Source organism: Bombina bombina, chromosome 11 (genome assembly GCF_027579735.1).
Source record: "Bombina bombina isolate aBomBom1 chromosome 11, aBomBom1.pri, whole genome shotgun sequence".
Classification (NCBI taxonomy): domain Eukaryota; kingdom Metazoa; phylum Chordata; class Amphibia; order Anura; family Bombinatoridae; genus Bombina; species Bombina bombina.
The window spans coordinates 167,693,827-167,699,826 of record NC_069509.1 but is presented as its reverse complement, the minus strand read 5'-3'; the positions used below and the strand labels follow the sequence as shown (position 1 = coordinate 167,699,826).

At 34.8% G+C, this 6,000-nt stretch overlaps 1 protein-coding gene across 1 annotated transcript in view; it reads left to right on the top strand.

Moving 5' to 3' along the window:
* The window catches only part of DCUN1D3 (defective in cullin neddylation 1 domain containing 3), a 54,396-nt gene that overhangs the window by 23,336 nt on the left and 25,060 nt on the right, over positions 1-6,000 (top strand). The window lies entirely within an intron of this gene.

Genomic DNA, 6,000 nt, shown 5'->3' with positions numbered 1-6,000 from the left:
AAGGGATAGTAAACCCCAAAATGTTATTTTATGATTCAGATAGAACATACAATTTTAAACAAATTTCCAGTTTAATTCTATTATCAAATTGTCTTCATTCTCTTGTTAACCATTGCTGAAGGGACAGCATTGCACTACTGACAGGAAGGTGAACACATCTAGTTAGCCAATCACAGGAGACAAATGTGTGCAGGCACCAATTAGCAGCAGGACCCACTAGTGTAGGATATGTGCGTATTCATTTTTTCACAAGGGATACTAAGAGAACGAAGCACATTTGAAAATAGAAGTGAATTTAAAGGTGTCTTAAAATGACCTGCTCTATCTGAATCAAGCAAGTTTAATTTTGACTTTCCTATCCCTTTAATGCAGCCAGATCATGATGTCGTCATCAGTGGGCAGAACTTGGCAGCCATTTCAAAGTTACCAGAAACCATATTAATTTTAAAATAACTGTTTTACTCTTACTGCTGCATGATCTAGAAAGGGGTACAGCTTAATCTAAAGTAAGACTTTAAAGATGACTAACGGTATAGACTGTCCCTTTAAGAGGCATGAGAATACATATTGTATAGTTAGAACTAAAATCATCTGAAAATAAATAACTAGGAAAATATAGCCATTGTCCGTTATTTACATACTAACTGGGGAGGGTGCATTCATTGTTAAATATTCACTAGACTAAACCTGACTCTGAAAAAAAGCCTATTGATGCTTTTCAAGGCCATAGTTTTATATTCTTTTATAAAACAAATTCCCAAAAGCAAATCTTCAGATTCTGCACATTTTTGGGGGGCATTTGTTTCCTTTTGTGTGGAAACTATCATGCACCCCTATACCGCATCGCAAAGCACAAAGTTTGACTTTAATTCATGATTTTTTTTCATCTTTTCTATTAAACTTATAAATGTACCTTTCAAACCGCTATGTTATCTCGGCGTCACTCCCCCTGGATATACTTTTTTTTTTTTTTAATTTTGAAATGACGAATATCTTGATTGTTCTCATTGGTCCCCCACTGGCATCCAAACAGACTCCCTATACGCCCACAATAGAAAATACGCATGCGTGTCTCCATGGAATTCTGCCTCTATAGAAGCGTGTTCATGAATTGCGCATTCACTTCATTAGCAAAAATTTCTGATTGACGTTCCGGCATCGGAACATAGCGATCGTGAGAATTTAACGCATGCGCAGAGATCATATTTTAACGCATGAGCGATAAAGGAGGCTTCACAGGAACGCGCACGGATTAACACATAAGAGCGGGTGGGACCGCTCTTGCGTGTGAAAGAGAAAAAGCAGGAAATGAGCGCGGGTGGGTGGAGGATGTGTAAAAACGGTATGTTAGCGACTGCATTAGTGTTTATAAGATTAATGGATGGCATTAAAGGGACACTGAACCCAATTTGTTTTCTTTCGTGATTCAGATAAAGCATGACATTTTAAGCAACTTTCTAATTTACTCCTATTATCAAATTTTCTTTATTCTCTTGGTATCTTTATCTGAAATACAAGAATGTAAGTTTAGATGCCGGCCTATTTTTAGTGAACAACCTGGGTTGTTCTTGCTGATTGGTGGATAAATTCATCCACCAATAAAAACAGTGCTGTCTAGAGTTCTAAACCAAAAAAAGCTTAGATGCCTTCTTTTTCAAATAAAGATAGCAAGAGAACAAAGAAAAATTGATAATAGGAGTAAATTAGAAAGTTGCTTAAAATTGCATGCTCTATCTGAATCGCAAAATATTTTTTTTGGTTCAGTGTCCTTTTAATGTTTAGGCATAAAATGTAACTTTTGCTTTAAAGGGCTACTAAACCCATTTTTTGGTACATGTGACAACAATCTCACGTATTCTTCATATGTCTGGGCTATGGGGTAGAGTGGCAAGACTAAAGCCTTTTCTTACGAAGAAAAACATCCAAGCTAGGTTACATTTTGCAAAAACGCATCTGAAGTCTCCCAAAAGCATGTGGGAAAAGGTGTTCTGGTCTGATGAAACCAAGGTTGAACTTTTTGGCCATAATTCCAAAATATGTTTGGCGCAAAAACAACACTGCACATCACCAAAAGAACACCATACCCACAGTAAAGCATGGTGGTGTCGGCATCATGCTTTGGGGCTGTTTTTCTTCAGCTAGAACTGGGGCCTTAGTCAAGGTAGAGGGAATTATGAACAGTTCCAAATACCAGATAATATTGGCACAAAACCATCAGGCTTCTGCTAGAAAGCTGAACATTAAGAGGAACTTTATCTTTCAGCATGACAACGACCCAAAGCATACATCCAAATCAACAAAGGAATGGCTTCACCAGAAGAAGATTAAAGTTTTGGGATGGCCCAGCCAGAGCCCAGACCTGAATCCGATTGAAAATCTGTGGGGTGATCTGAAGAGGGCTGTGCACAAGAGATGCCCTCACAATCTGACAGATTTAGAGTGTTTTTGCAAAGAAGAGTGGGCAAATCTTGCCAAGTCAAAATGTGCCATGCTGAAAAACTCATACCCAAAAAGACTGAGTGCTGTAATAAAATCAAAAGGTGCTTCAACAAAGTATTAGTTTAAGGGTGTTCACACTTATGCAACCATATCTTATTTTTATATTTTTTCTTCCTTCTACCTAAAAGATTTCAGTTTGTTTTTCAATTGAGCTGTACAGTTTATAGGTCACATTAAAGGTGGAAAAAGTTCTGAAATTATTTATCTTTGTCTCATTTTTTTACATCACAGAAACCTGACATTTTAACAGGGGTGTGTAGACTTTTTATATCCACTGTATTTTTGCTGTAGCATATTTATACTGACTCAGACAAAAACACAGTTACACACATGGCAGAAATCGATTGCGTTTTAGAAATAATGAGATTTCAGCTTAAGGCTTTGTCGTGAACCAGACGTCTTCATATGCTAATAGGATACAGTCAGCTGAAGACACTTATAAGACTATATAGTACTTGAAACAGGGGCCTGCTAATATGTTTAACGTTCCCAGTACATTCATTAGAAAAATTAGTTTTAAAAAATTGATTAAAGGGACATAATACTCATATGCTAAATCACTTGAAACTGATGCAGTATAACTGTAAAAAGCTGACAGGAAAATATCACCTGAGCATCTCTATGTAAAAAAGGAAGATATTTTACCTCACAATCTCCTCAGCTCAGCAGAGTAAGTTCTGTGTAAAAAGTTATACTCAGCTGCTCCCAGCTGCAGGTAAAAAAATTAAAAAAAATGAAGAAATGAACAGCAGCCAATCAGCATCAGCAGTGCTGAGGTCATGAACTCTTACTGTGATCTCATGAGATTTGACTTAACTCTCATGAGATTTCATTGTAAGCTTCCTTTACCTGATTAGTGAAATAATATGAGAGTGCACAATGCTCATCCCTTCAGATGTCCCAGGACAGACACACTAAAATGCTGATTAGAAATCCTTTACAATGGGAGGTGGCTACTGAGGAACTTTTGAGGTAAAATATCTTTCTTTTTTACATAGAGATGTTCAGGAGATATTTTCTAATCAGCTTTTTACAGCTATGCTGCATCACTTTCAAGTGTTTAAACATTTGGGTATTATGGCCCTTTAAACAAACAATTTAGCCTTTTTGTAATTGTAGAATACTTTGATAAAATGACTTGATGTTGGTGTTCTTGAAGCAATATGAACATGAATGATTTGTTTTTTGGTCGTGTTGTGGTGTGTTGTGTTTTGTTTTGTTTTGGTTTTGTTTTCCCCTCCAAGCTAAAATGGCAACTAGTTGAAAAACGGTAGCTGATACATTTTTTTTCTTAAATACCAGTAAATACAGATTTGCCTAATCGGCAAATACATGATAAAAACACTAGTATCAAATGAGTAGTAGATTTTTATTTTTTTTCTGACAAATTTAATGTTATGTCAATTTCAATTACCCCATGTATCATTTGACAGCCATCAGCCAATTACAAATGCATATACGTATATTCTTTGAATTATTGCACATGCTCAGTAGTAGCTGGTGACTCAAAAAGTATAAATATAAAAAACCTGCACATTTTGTTAATGGAAGTAAATTAGAAATTTGTTTAAAATTACTGCTCTATCTGAATCATGAAAGTTTAATTTCAACTTGAGTGTCCATTTAAAAATGTGTTTCATGTGTAAATTATCATTTGAAACAAAATCTTTTTACAGTACTGAAGAATAAAATATAAAACCTTTTTAATATTTTTCTTTGAAAGACGTCTGTTTTAAAACCTTGCCGTTCTGGTCGATGCCAATTTCTTTCCATGAATGTGCGTCTTTGTAACCTGTGACATTAAGAATTCTAGGAATTTCCTTTTATTAGGAAGCACAGTATATTTCAACAAGGCCAAGTAAAGCAGCAACATTGTGTACTGTTGACCTACGGATATACAGTAGATCCCTTTATGTGTTTATAGGTGGAGTAGCTAGTCCAGGAGTGGTGAACCTGTGGCACTCAAAATAAAATTGCTCCCTTGGTAAAAAACAAGTATGTTAAAGGGACATTATACACTAGATTTTTCTTTTCATGAATGTTTTGTAGATGATCTATTTATATAGTGTGTGTGTATATATATATATATATATATATATATATATATATATATATATATATATATATATATATATATATATATATATATATATATATATATATATATATATATATATATATATATATATATATGAGAGAGATCAAAATAACGAGTATTGCATTGAGCAATGATACTTTTTTTTTATTGGACTAACTATACATTTATAAGTTAACAAGTTTTCAGAAGAGCAGTATTGCTTCAGAGTTGATAAAGGAAGGAACTCTTCCGAAAACTTGTCAACTTATAAATGTATAGTTAGTCCAATAAAAAAGTATCATTGCTCAATGTAATACTCTTGTTATTTTGATATCTAAATATCTGGACTAACACGGATATATATATTTCTGCCAGTTCTCAGCATGAGCAAATCTGACTCCCTATTTATTATTTAGCTAGTCTAGTCACTTAAAGGGACAGTTTACCCAAAAACTTTCCTTTAATTTGTTCCCAATGATCTATTTTACCTGCTGGTGTGTATTAAATTGTTTACAAAATAGCTCCTTACCCTTTATATTGGCATTTGAAATAGCTGATTTAGCCTGTAGCAGCCCTTCCAATACTGAAAGTTTCTATACCTAGGTATAGGCTATTGAGTAACTATGTAAACACAGCCAGCAGAAAAAAAATTACACTCACAGTGGGAGGTGGAAGAGAAAAAGCTCTAAAATGTTCATTTGTTCTTTCTAAGCATTGTACAGAGATAAAAAAGGGAAGCATTTGAGTGATAACCAGATCTGGTCACACTGAAAGCTTAGCCTATTTGAAGTGCTGTGGTTTCAAAGAGCAAATCCAGCTATTTTTTTGCAAAAAGAAGCATAAATTAGCAATTTCTCATACATTGTATTCACTGCAGCCCATCTCCAAATAATGCTGTGGGTGCAAGCTTTATGGATTCTGATTGGCTGTAATGCGTATCTTTAAGAAACATTTCTTTAAGTGCACTTTGGTGCTTGGTGGCTGAAGACTACGGTAAATTAAGCACATGTGGGAAATAAAGGGGTGGACTAAAGGTCTTCATGTAGTCGCACAAAGTTTTGTATCTCTTTAAATAAAATAGCTTGCTTAATTGGTCCCACTCATAAGGCAGAAAAAGGGGCACTTTCCAATATGCAGATAAGGAATGTTTTTTTATTTTATACATAAATTAAAGGGACATAAAACCCAAACATTTTCTTTTATTCAGATAGAGAATACAATTGTAAAAAAGTTTCCTATTTTTTACTTCTATTAAATTTTCTTTGTTCTCATGTTTATTCTTTGTTGAAGAGATACCTAGGTAGGTAGCATGCACATGCCCGAAGCACTACATGACAGGAAATAGTGCTGCCATCTCGTTCTCCTGCTAATGTATAACATCGCTGCAAAACTGCTGCAGACGCATGCGCACTCCTAAACTCACA